At 54.3% G+C, this 12,852-nt stretch overlaps 1 protein-coding gene across 6 annotated transcripts in view; it reads left to right on the top strand.

The window, feature by feature from the left end:
• The window catches only part of HDAC4 (histone deacetylase 4), a 295,261-nt gene that overhangs the window by 147,409 nt on the left and 135,000 nt on the right, over positions 1–12,852 (top strand). The gene's annotated exons all lie outside the window — the stretch shown is intronic.

The raw sequence follows: 12,852 nt of genomic DNA, 5'->3' as shown, positions 1-12,852 counted from the left end.
AAACGAGCTTCCCAAAGGCCTGGGGTGTGAGTGAACTGTTGTCACTTCCCCATGTGCATTGTTAAGCCGGCATTTGAGGGTGGCTCTGCTGGAGCCCTGCCTTCGCCATGTCCCGAAGGCCTCTGTCTCTGTGTTTGCTCCGTGGCCCCTCCTGGACCCAGGTTTCCTGGGGCCTGCTCTGCCCCTGCCCCCCCTTCTCCGTCAGACCCACCTACTACCTGGCATTCCCAGGCCCCTAGGAAGGCAAAGCTTGAGGCCAGGCTGGAGTGTCAGAGAGGTTTCTTTCTTAGCACAGTGATTCTCCGAGGTCTCCTGGCATTTCCAGGCAGTTGGGGCTGCTGTTTCTGTGCTGCACCTACAAGGGCCTGCAGGGCGCTGGTCTCCTTCCTGTTCTCACACCTCTACCTCACCTTCCCACCTAGCAAGCAGTTTACTTAGTCCCCCAGGGTTCGGGGTGGGGTGGGGGGCTGGTGTGGCCTGGCTGGCAGGGCTGGGGTGGGTCCGGGCCTGGGGCGGGGGCGGGGTGGGGCCCTTTGAAGTTGCTGCTGGAGGTGCTGACTTTGACAGGGCAGGTTTTCACTCTCTTGTGGTCCCTTTTTGTCAGTGTAACTGGGCATTCTGAGACAACTTCCTGGCCTGCACCCCTGGTGTGGGACTCAGGAAGGGACTTTGCGGCTAGCTCAATAGACCATGTGTGAAGCAGAAGAGGGGGGGCTTCACCCGACTTTCCTGGCTTGGGAAGCACTTCCGGCTGCTGAGACCCACCACAGGACTCCCAGCCTTGTGTAGAGACAGATGGACATAGGGGACCTGGATTCCTGGTGACCCACTGACTGTGTGACCTTAGGCAAGTTACCCAAGAGCTCAGCTTTGTCTTCTCAGTTCTTAGGGGTCGTCACCGCTGCTGTGCAGGGTCCTCACTAAGCTCAACCGTGTGTCTGATGGTTAGTTCCTGGCTCAGTGTCATCCCTTGAGGCCCCACTGACGGATGCTAACGACAACGCCCGATGGAGCTGTGACAGTGCCCGTTCAGGGTCCCAGGACAGTCTCCCTCACACCCTTTCTCCCCCTTTGGGGGGAGCTACCACTTGAGAGATGGGGTGTGGGGGACAGTGCCCCACAAAACCGAAGGGAACTGTTAACTTGCTGGAACCAGGTTCCTGTTGGGCCGGCGCAGGCTCGGCTGCGCTCCTGCTGGGTTTCACTGTTGCTCATTCGCATCCCTGGGGCTCTGTGTTTGCCCATCATTCCCAGCCAGTGCCCGCGAGCTGCCGCCACCCTTGGGTGGGCAGCCCTGACCGCGAAGCCAGCAGCACTCTGAGGGGCCTTGGAGGCTTTCGCAGTGAAGGGAGGTATTTAAAACCCCATGTCGGCTTATTCCAACCTGTAAAATACATTCTACGAAGAAATATTCATCTCATGTTATACAATAAATTGAAAATTAATACAAGAATTTCTTTAAAGCCACATTTTTATGAGATGGGGGTTGAAACATTCTTGGATGTGTTTTCATGTCGATCCCAGTTTGCGCTCATACTTTCTCTAACAACTGAGTTTAACTTAAGTGCCGCCTGCACTTGGCGGCATGAAAACAAGCTGATGCATATGTTTCACGTGCATGTCACTTGCAGGAATTTCTCCCCCACTCACCGTGGCACGTGTCCCCTGAGCACACAGCGTGGACTCGGCAGGAAAGCGCCCGGTCGCCTCCCCACCGCTGGCCTTTCAGTGCGTGGCTCGTCCTGGTTGCGAATTGTGGAACAGTCAGCATAGTTTTCTTCTGCTGGTGGTTCTCTTTCAGTACAGTTCTCACAAAGTCTTCCTTCAAATAAAGAAGCACCATTTCTACCTTTTATTTCTGTGCCGTCTTGAATTGAGGCGTGAGATAATTCATACAAGAAAAATGTCTCCCGTTAGAGCCTCTGAATCATAGAAGGAAAAAGCCAAAATTCTCTTTCTTTTCAATGAATTCTGATTCCCCCCCGTCTCGTTTAACTTCTTAAATATGAGCCTCCTCCTCCTGCCTCTTTCTCCTTGTTTAGGAACGTTTAATTTTAGCACTGTTGTGTCATGAAACAGAGAGCACATTTGCCTCACGAAGCGCTGAGATACAATGGTCTCCGTGCCATTGCTTCACGGCAGCTTCCGGGTTGGAGACGTGGGACGGCACAGTGTGGACCAGGCTCGGCCCTTCCTCCCTTCCCGGGTCATCCTCTTCCTCCGCAGGCGGGGACTCGGGGCACAGACCCGGGGCTGGGCGAGTGTCCCGTGGAAGCCACGTCCCCGGCTCAGAGCTAGGTAGGGAGCAATGCTGGGGTTTGCGGACTGAAAAGGTGAGATGCTCCCCTAAGAGGGCAGACATGTCGCGGGGTCACGCACCCACCTCTGCCAAGCGCTAGGTTACAGGGGCCTTGAAAAAAGTGCGTCATTCATGTCTGAATCATTGTAATTTTTTTGAAGGAACAGACTGTTTTCCCTGATCTTAAAAGTAACTGATGTTTATTACAGAAGAGGAGACATTGTACCGAATGTGTTGGGTGTTGGTTTCTCTCATTGCTGGGCAGTGTCGACCTGATGAGCGCAGGGGTGCGAGGGCCGTTGCGGCTGGAGCGCAGTGGGGACGCAGGACGAGAGTGAGGTGGTGCCACAGGCTTTCCGTGGGTCACGTGCTAACTCTGCACAGCTGCTACTGCAGCTCCCCCCCTCCGTACAGAAGGAGAGGGGTCTGAGGCACAGTTGCTTTTCTAGGGCCACCCAGCATATAAATCATGGCGTGAGGACCCGTTTCCACTCTCCAGGTGTGTCACTGGGGGCAAAGACAGCCTCCGAATGTCGTGACCCTCTGCGCCCAGAAGGAGGTGGCGGCTGGTTTTAGGGGCGGATGGTACCCGGGAGGTTCCTCTCATGTGAGCTGCTGGCTCCGCTGTGCTCGGTACAGGGCCCCTTGTTAACGTGCCTTCCTGTGAGCGTTAGGGTAGTTTCTTTCTTTTCAAGGCTATATTACAAGGGTGCAGTTTTTAAAAGAAAATTCTGGAATCTTAAACTACAGAAACTCTGGAGAACTTATCCAAACCAGTAAAAAGCTGAGGTTTGACGCGAGCCATGGATCCCCAAATCTTAAAGGGTGGCTGAGCACCGTTCTGTTAAAGCAGCTACTGAATTCCTTGATATCCCTCTTGAATTTTTGAGCAGAAGTGTGGGAGGGAAGTCTGCTGGTGCTGGAAGCTTCTGTACCTCCCAGGCCTGTTTTGTTGTTGTTGTTGTTTGGTTTGGTTTGTTGAGAGGACATGTGAAACGAACACAAATAGGAGATACATGTGACCTCAGGGAAAGCTTTGAAACCTTCCTTCATTGGATCCGGAAGCTATTAATTACCTTAGGAAGTAGGTTCCCGCTAACGAAACCTCAGGTGTGACTCTTACTTGACACTGTTGTGTGTTTTCAGTGTAAAGCTGGGCTGCCGGATGCAGCACACTAAAGGACTAATGGCTGCCTTTGGTGACTCGTAAGGGTGACACCTGTTAAGTGCCAGGCAGGAGTGGCAGAAGAATAGAGCGGTCTTTGACTTTCTTCTTCTGGTGCAGGCTTTACTCTGATCTGTGGTCTCCTTCTGTACTTCTCAGTAAGGAGCTCCGCTCCGGCGCACAGTAGGGCGCGTGCAAGCACATAGTGGGCTCTCAGCACCCACCCGCGACTGAGTGTGTGCATAGCGTAGCAGGTTGCCTGCAGTGCTTTTCCTGTTTTCTTGTCTGTTTGAAATTTTGGAGGAAAAATGAAATGTAGACCTTAAAGACATCAATGAAATCTGGCCATTTGAACACTGCAAAAAATTCCCCCAGTTTGATTTGCTTAGTTTTAACAAATGTTGAGCATTTTCCCAGTTCCTTCCATCAAGTTCAGCTGAGGCCCTCTGCAAATAGCCATGACTTAAAGGCCAGATTTACAAGTCTGTAGCCCACATACTGCAACACCCGAGAGTAACGGCAGCTTTATCTGTGGAGGCTGTGCATGGGCGGGTTCATTTACGAGCTGTTCGGAAATGCCTGGGAGTCACTTTGGGGGAACAGGGGAGCTGAGGGCCAGGACTAGCTCCAGACCAGAGAGCGCGTCTGCCCTCTGGCTCTCAGTCACTGCCGTGCTCACCAGGGGCGATGCTCAGCGGCCCTCAGACCCCAGCCTCCCCTCAGCAGGTAGGTGGCCCGTCCTCTGAGCCTCGGCTGCCTCTCATTGTCACTTGCTGCGTCACGTGCTGCTGTCCTGGCCGGGGCATCAGGTGACCCGGAAGTGCAGCAGACATCTGCGTCACCCTCCACCCTCCTATGTTTCTGGCCATCGGCTTGGCTGACTGCCGCCCCCCGGTCTGCCCGTGCCCAGCCTCTGGGCTCTGCTGCTTCCTCCAGCGTGGCTGCCTCCCCCTCCACTGGCCCAGAAAGCCTTTGCGATGACATCCCCAGGACCCACTGTCCTCATCTGAGGGGAGGTGACCCCAGCACAGTGGTGAAGTGAATGACACGTGCCCTCTGGTGACAGTGTGACCTGCGGCCTGGCTTGTGGTCCTGTGGACACCAGTTTGGAAGTTTCCCCTCCACGCACTGCAGTGCTGTCCTCCCAGGGGAACAGGTTCCATCTCCCGGGCTGGGGGTCAAGACCCCGTCCCCTGCCACTGCGTGTGACCCTATTTGGTGCACCTGTCACTCACCCGTGTTATCTCACTGAGAACTTGGTTCTCTCTGGATTTGTTCCCATTTGTGTTGGTGATTTTTAAAAAATCCACATAGTATTTTAGTGGGATCCTGGGGGAGCCGGATGCAGGACTGTGTTCAGTCTGTGCGTTTTGACCAGAAATGCCTCGCCGGTGCTGTGGGCGCCCCATGTTGGCTGAGCCCAAGCCCGGCCCCACCGCCTGGCCATGGCCCACCCTGCCCAGCGTGGTTGCCTCATCTCCCGCCACTGCTCATGCAGTATCCCCAGCGTGAGGAGGAAGCTGCAGGCGCCTCCGCTGGGTGGGAAGCATACTGTTGGGTTCCTGTGTGTGGCACAAGCTGCTCTACCCCAGGGAGCTTGTGTCGTCACTGTGGCCCTGGACCCACGGCTACGAAGAGCCCCGTGTGGCCGGCGACAGGCACAGGCGGGGGAAGCACACAATTCCTGGTAGCAGTGCAGTGGGCGGGGACGTCGGTGGCCCTGCTCTGGCTCCCCGAAGCTGGCTGCATGGCCACACCAGCCGGCTGTGGTGAGATGGCAGCTGGCTGTCTCCCCATCTTACAGGAAGAAGGTGGCAGCTGTGGCAGCGACCCTGAGGTCCGTGTTGGTGTGGAAAGTAGAGAACTGTCCTTTCATGTACCTGGGATATTTGGAAGTTCTCCATGATTATTGGGCGGAAGAAAGGGTTTTTTTCAACTCAGAATTTTGTTGTGTTTGTTCATTACAAGTGTCACTTGCGGCCACGTGTGTCCAGGGATGTATTGATACATATAGTGACACCAGTTGGGGGAAAAGTGCCTTTTGTGTTTTTATCTCTCTCTCTCCTCCGTGTTCTATTCTTTAGGGTACAGGGTAGAATGCAGTGTATCCAAAGAGTGCACCCCGGAAACAGGAACCCTGGAAACGGGAACCCCGTCTGCGGTGGCTAAAGTGCACCCCGCCAGAATCAGGGTGGTGGCGTGTTAGCTCTTGTCCCTCTTCCCTTGTGTCCAATGAAGACGGTCTTAGTTCTTTGTGGTCACACCTGAACGTAAACGTTTGTCGTGCCAGTAACGCCGTCAAGGACAGACTGCCGTTTTTCAGGGAGAAGTCCCGTTTCAGGAGCCTCACAGCAGTGGGCCCCGACTCAACCCAGGCTCTCCGTGGCGCCCTTGGCAGGGAGGGGAAGGGCTGGCGTGCCATTCAGTCCGACTGACACCCACTGAGCACCAGGCTGTGGCTAGCCTCGGGGAGGGACCCCTGCAGGGCCTGCCAGCCACGCTGCCCTTTGCCCCCGGAGTCTTGATGAGGAACAGCGGGGACGTGCAGACCCGGGGCTGTGGGAGCAGAGAGCGCCCTGCCCAGCTTGTCCAGCTTTGTCTGTTTTACTGTCTTTCACAGAACCGACTTCTGCCTCTGGTCTTCCTCTGTTGTACATTTATTTTCAATTTCGTTAATTGCTGTTTTCTATTCTGCTTTTTTGAGGGGGTCGGTTATTCAGGTATCCTTGTTCTGAATTCATGGGCCGAACATTTAGCTCATTAATTGTAGGGCTTTCTTCCTTTGACATAGCAGTTAAGGTTATATAGTCCTGTGTGAATGGAGCTGCTCCTGGTAAGTTCTAACTTGTAGGAGTTGGTTTGTAGCCGCTTTAAAATTTGTCTGATGGTTATTTTTTTAAAAGAAAGGAACTAATTAGAAGTGTTTTTCATCTGAAGGTATGAAGTTTTCAAGCCATCTTTCTGTCCTTGATTTCTCGGCGCCTGTGTTAGGTTAGAAATCACCACGTCTTTGCGTTTTGTTGAGACGTACACTGTGGTCCTGTTTCATGATTTCACTGTGAGCCGGAGCTCTGGTCTCCAGCAGTCGGGGCCGGATTCGCAACACGCCCAGTGGTTCAGACTCGTGGCAGGAAATCACACAGAGCTTCAGCTTACGTTAGGCGGTGGTCAATGCGTGGAGCTAAGGCCGTGGGGACTGATGCAGTTCTTGGGGTGGGTTTCTGCGTTTAAGTGGGGTGGCGGAGGCAGGCTTCACTGCCGAGACGTCGGGCTGGCTCACTCAGCCATTCCCTCACGGTGACGGGGCCTTCTAGGTGCCAGTCACTCCCTTGGCACTGGGGGTGCATGGATTTATGAATGAAACTTCCCCATTTCTGGAGCTCGTGTTTTACCGGGGGCAGAGGACACTGAATACGCAGTGAGTGCCGCGTGCAGCGAGGGAGAGCGCGGGGGCGGGAGTGGGGAGTCGGAGTTTGGCATCAGGGCTGGGCAGGCCGGGTGGAGGTCACGAGCTAGTGGAGAAGGGACAGCAGGTCCGGAGGACGGGCGGGGCCCAGAGCAGCCAGTGCAGAGGCCTGAGGTGACACAGGTGTACTGGCCGTGTGGCTGGAAATGCTGCACTGGGCTCCTGCAGGTCACAGAGGGACGTGAGGCCACCGTGAGCAATGAGGCTTCGCCTTTGGGCGAGTTGGGAGCCAGGTGCTGGCGCTTCTGGGTACAGTGACCCCCGACCTTGTGCGGCACAGAATCTGGTACTGGCCCGTGGGCTCCGGCAGGGTAGACACACGGGGTGTGGTGAAAATCACTGCGATTCGAGACATGTTGGATGCGTTTACTGAGGATGTGGGGGGGCTGGGATGGAGCCCCTCCGGGGAACGACAGCAGGATGTGGGCGCAGAGCAGCTGGGTGCCCGGTTGCCATGGATTGTGGTGGGGAGCACGGGTGAGGTGACCGTGGGCCGAGATGAGGGCTGGGGTTGGACAGGTGACTGTTGGAAAGTCACGCCCATTAGAGGTATTGGGTCAGCAGCTCTGAACGTGAGCCCCAACTTGGGAGGGGGCTGAGGCTGGGGCTTCAAGTTGAGGGTCAGTGGCACAAAGATGGGCTGGAAATCAAATCTGCCGAGGGACTGGGTCTCCAGGCAACACCTGTAACGTAGACATTGTTTATAATTCTTTTCTACGCACGGTGTTTGCCTAGAGTTACCAGTGCATTTTTGACCAAATCATACTACGTTGTGGAGCGTCTCTGTTTCTCTGGAGTGTTATGCGGGGTCTCTGGTCCTGCTCCCCACATAAGAACGCAGGACATGGTGACGCCAAACAGGAACACCCACGGAGCCATAGATAGGGGAGTCACACCACTATAGTCTCGCTGGCGGCTGGGTTGGAGACACAGGAGGCAGGAGCCGCAGTCTGCTGTCTGCTTCTCCACCAACCAACCCACCAACAACCCCCTATCCATGGCTCCGTGGGTGTTCCTTTTTGGTCTCACCATGTCCTACGTTCTTATGTGGGGAGCGGGACCAGAGATCCCGCATGACAGGAGTTATCTCTCCTTTGCAATGAGAGTGAGTGTGCCCAGCTGCAGAAGCAGGGCCCCCACACCTGCAGTCGGGTAGCCCAGCATCGCAGCCCTGCATCACCGAGAATTCCAGTAGTGATGGCCATCCCAATACAGTGGGCCAGCCATCGTTCCTCCTGTGGCCTCGCCATCATTCCTCCAGCACGTTGTTCCCTGGCCTTGCGTTCTCCTGGTGAGGCTGCAAGAGGCGAAGGAACCTCACCCCGGTTACATATACATTAAGGTGCTGAATTTTCGCAAGTGTCTGGGTGTTCTCCCACCCCCCACAAGCACACACTCGAGTCCCACATTTCCAAGTGCCTGGTGGGTTTCCCCCACCCGACCCCCCATGACCCACAAATCCTGGAAAGAAGCTGGGTTTCTTTGCATTCCTCCTCTGGACGTGTGTGGCCCAGCTAGGGTGAGCCTGTCCCCAGAAAGCCCAGGTGGAATGCTCGCTGCTGCCCAGGGGCACAGCCCCCACCCCACCCCACCCTGTGCTGGAAGAGGCCAGTCACCCTGACAAATGCAGCCCTGCTCAGGCTGGCCTCCTGGCTGCCCTCTCTTCTTCCCTCTCCAAGTGGAAGAAACACCTATTTTTAAATATTATTTCAACTGTTATTATTAAGTAATATTGGTTCCTACTGCAACCCAGCTGTTAGGTAAAATACATAACCAAACGTTTGGAGGTTGCTAAGAAGGAAATTCTGAAATGTGCTCTTTGTATTATGTAAACTTGACCTTATGTAACTGACATGGCAAGGACAATTGCAGAGGAGATTTGTGGCTTTCTCAGACCACTGGAACTATTTTTGATTTTCATATAATCTATTTTTATCCACTGAGTTTAGGGCAATCAAAATGGCTTTCAGACGGTAACGTCCAGGTGTGAGCACAGCCAGAGCCCAGGTGTGGGCAGGTAATGGGGGCCAGGCTGCAGGGGAAGGAGCAGGGGTTCCGGGGGTGTGACCAGATTTGATCCAGGTGTCAGCACTCGTGGCTGAGTGGCTTGGGCAGGCGGCCAGCACCTCCCAGTCGGGGTTCCCCATCTGTGGGACCCAGTCACCACTGGGACCGTTTCGTGGGTCTGTGAGGGCGGAAGGAGGGAGAGAAGCGCAGGTCTTCACAAGAGCTCAGTGGCAGCACATCACGTTTTTGTTGTTGTTGTTGTTATTTCTGTGTTGTGGCCTTTGTGTTGTAATTGCATAAAATCTGAGTTTTTGTCCTGTAATACCTTGTTTATAGAATCACGATAGCAGCGTCTCGGGTGGATTGCTCTGCCTGCCACTTGTTCCTGGAGGTCAGGTTCGTGTTTAGAAGCCACATTTATATGTGAGATCTTAAAGCCATTCCACCGTTTGTCGTGGGGTACGGCCCAGTTCTATTTATAGTTTCTGGGAACTACATCTGTGCACTTCTTCAAAGCCAAGTTCCCCACCGCATGCCAGGTTTTTATTACAGCTCTTGCTCAATTTAAGCTTGAAAATATTTCCAAAAGACAGTTTTTCTTCTTGGAGGATACAGAACAAATTAGAAACAGGAAAAGGATTTTCTAAAGATCTTTAAGGATAGTTCTGAAGTGGGGGGTGGGGGTGGGGGCGGGGTGGGATCTAACACTTGCTTCCTCGCTCAGTTGCACAGACAGGAGCGCAGGTGGAGCCCTGGCAGGTACAGCCGGCACACGGGCCCCACGGCAGTGGCATCAGGGCCGTCCTGAGAGCCAGGCTCTGGGAGCCGAGGGAGACGGAGCCTCCTGACCTGCGGAGCTGTGGCAGGGCGGCGGCCTCCCCTGCCCGTGCAGGCGGCCCTCGGAGCCCCCCAAGGTGGCTCGTGGAGACACACACTGTGTGTCAGTAACTCTTCTCTGTAGGGTCAGATTTGGAGCACACTTTTTGAGTAAAGCTCTCTGCGTTGTGTCTACAGCTCAATGCTCTGATTTCAAAAGCCATCTATGTGATCTGTTAAGAAAAGTTTTGTTCTTAAAAGTCCATGATAACTGCAGTAATTTCAGCTTCCCATTCGATAGGACTTGTTGAAACACTGTGCCCCAGGAGAGGCAGACCAAGTGGGGTGGGTGGTATAAAGACAGCTCTCCACCAGCACGCAGCTTTGGCTGAAATACGCGGTTTCGGAGTTTCTCATACCTTGGAAGCGTCCTGCAGTGTCGCCATGCGGACATAGCTGCTGTTCAGTTGGGAGATGCTGTGTGCCCCACAATGTCACATGGAAACAGCTGGGGGGACAGCCGGCCGAAGGGTCCTGGGACCTCGCTGTACTGTATTTGCACCCCACTGAATCTATAGTTATTTTTTAATTCATAATATTAACCAGAAAAGTCTGTTTTAAAAACTGCATCACTCACTTTTCCATCTTCTATCAGGTGAAAGTTGGGGTGTTTTATTCCAGGGGATTAAAACACATGGATGTTACCAGATGAGAGGAGTGAAAGCTGGATGTGTGGTTGTCATGCGGGGTCTCTGCTCCCGCTCCCCGCACAGGAACACAGGACATGGTGAGGCCAAAAAGGAACACCCACGGAGCCATGGGTGGGGGAGTCACACCACTATAGTCTCGCTGGCGGCTGGGTTGGAGACACAGGAAGCAGGAGCCACACTATCCGCAGTCCAGGCCTGCCAGCGTAGCCACGGCAGTTATATCAGTGGCCAATGGCTAACTGGTTACAGCTGACGGCCAGCTAGGACCCACACATTCACAGCAGGTGGCGTTTGTTCAGCTGTGAAGGTGGCCTGGGCCACCGCCCAGCACTGGCGTGCTTAGTGACACTGGGCAGCAGTGCTGGGGCGGCTGCGTGCTGCTTGCACAGACGGACTCGCCGCCTGAGTGCTGGCTGCCTCGCCGGTGCTGAGCCGCCTCCTAGCGCCTCTCCGGGGTGTGTGTGCACGGACCGTCGCAAGCCCGGCCCTCCAGGAGCGTGGTCTAGTGGGGGAGGCGACACAAAGCAGATAATTAGGAGAGCCACGAGGCGAGTAGGACAGGTCCCGCCACTGAGCACCTGCTAGCCCCCATTGGACAGAGGGGGCAAGGAGCAGAGAAGCAGACAAATCTGCCTGAGGTCACAGAGACAGAAAGTGTCAACAGTACCTGCACAGCAGTTTTCTGTGGACACCGCAGGTTACAAGTTCCTACAAACTTGGTTGCTTATGACAGCAGACACTACTTTAGTCCTTGAGGCCAGAAGTCCGGCTTGGGAGCTGAGATCAGGGCTTCGGCAGGTCTCTGTTCCCTCTGGAGGCTCCAGGGGAAAGTCTGTTTCCGGCCGTCTCCCGCTGCTAGGGCCACGCTCGCCTTGGCTCCTGGCCCGCCATCTTCAAAGCCCGCAATCGCGTCAGTCGGCCATCTGCTTCTGACTCTGACCCTCCCGCCTTCCTCTCGTGAGGACCCCTGTGATCCCACGGGGCCCACCCGGGTCATCCAGGATAATCTCCCCACCTCAAGATCCTAAACTCGGTAGATGTGTTGTCTCTGTGCGTGATCCTGTTTTGGGGAAGGTTTGTGTCCTTGTTTTACAGCCCTTAGAGTGGAGTTTGCGGGGGGAGCGCAGTGAGTACCATCAGCTGTGTTCTTGCCAACGTCAAGTGTGAACACCCTCCCTCCCCCATTCTTGCTCAGCCTGAAGGCGGTGGGGGGCACAGACCGTCCGTGCTGGGACTTGTAGTTTGTGTTAAAGATTCATTGGACCCCTAATACTACTCCAGAAATGCAAAGCGTCCCAGGTCACAACACTTCTACCCATCTCTTCCTGAAAACACCTGTTACTGGGCTTCAGCATTAAAATCTTCACGGCGCAGACACTGCTCCCTACCTTTTCCGAGCACTGTGGGAGCTGTGCTAAGTCTGTCAGAGCGCTGTCCGCTCGGACCGGAGGCTTCATCACGTGGCCCTGACCTCAGTGAGACGACTGTTTATAAAATATTAGGCCTGGGGGGGGGCGCTGTTCCTCTGCCTTTGGTTTGTTTTGGGGTGTTGTTTGCTTGTCATTAAAGAAGAGGCGCGAGCAGCTGCACACGTCCCCGTGATATTCTTAGACGCCCGATTCTGGGGAATGTGGCAAATGGCTTAAGAATGTCTGGCAGCTCAATGAGCCGAAGTGAGAGGCGTCCCAGACCCGGATTCAAAGCTGCTTTTGCAGCTCTTTCCCTGCTGAATAGTTGGGGTTGGGGACCATAGCCCTCCCCTCAGATAAAGCCCCAAGAATTGGGGTCTCCCCTGGTTGGCTGGTGATGCCTTATTCAAGTTAAACCAAGTAACAGGAAGATGGTGTTTTCAAAGGCAGGTATCATCCCAGTGTCTTTTATCTCAAGGTAAAACTCAGCTACTGACGTTCTTCCTCCTCACTTAACACTCAGTCAGGTGGTTGTGGGGGCACCTGGACCACCTGGGGACCCGCAGTCTTAGAAGTGGGGCATTTGGGCACTGGAGAAGCAGCAGGGGCTGGCCGGGAAAGGGACAGCATCCAGCTTTCTAGAGTTGTGGATTGTGAGGCCACCATGCTGTGTTTGCATGATTAAAAATTAAGATGGAAGGAACACGGTGTTTCCTTCTGTGGGAAATCGTCATTTAAAATTCATTTTGAACAGATCAACTTAAACTGGAACTTAAATGACAGTGAGTTTTGGTGGTTTTAGGTGATTAAAGTTGGTGGCTCCATGGTGCAGCAGTATCTGCCTTCTAGGTAGGGGGCATTTAAGATCCCTGCATCTTACCTTTCAGGAAATGGACAAAAGGGTCTGCAAGCCGGTGTCTGTCCCCTTTTGGCGACATGTCTAAATGTAAGTGGCCTTAAGCGTTTGTACGTGGGCTGTA

Source organism: Rhinolophus sinicus, chromosome 17 (genome assembly GCF_057876585.1).
Source record: "Rhinolophus sinicus isolate RSI-liver-muscle chromosome 17, RSI-T2T, whole genome shotgun sequence".
NCBI lineage: Eukaryota > Metazoa > Chordata > Mammalia > Chiroptera > Rhinolophidae > Rhinolophus > Rhinolophus sinicus.
This window is presented reverse-complemented; position numbering and strand designations above follow the sequence as displayed.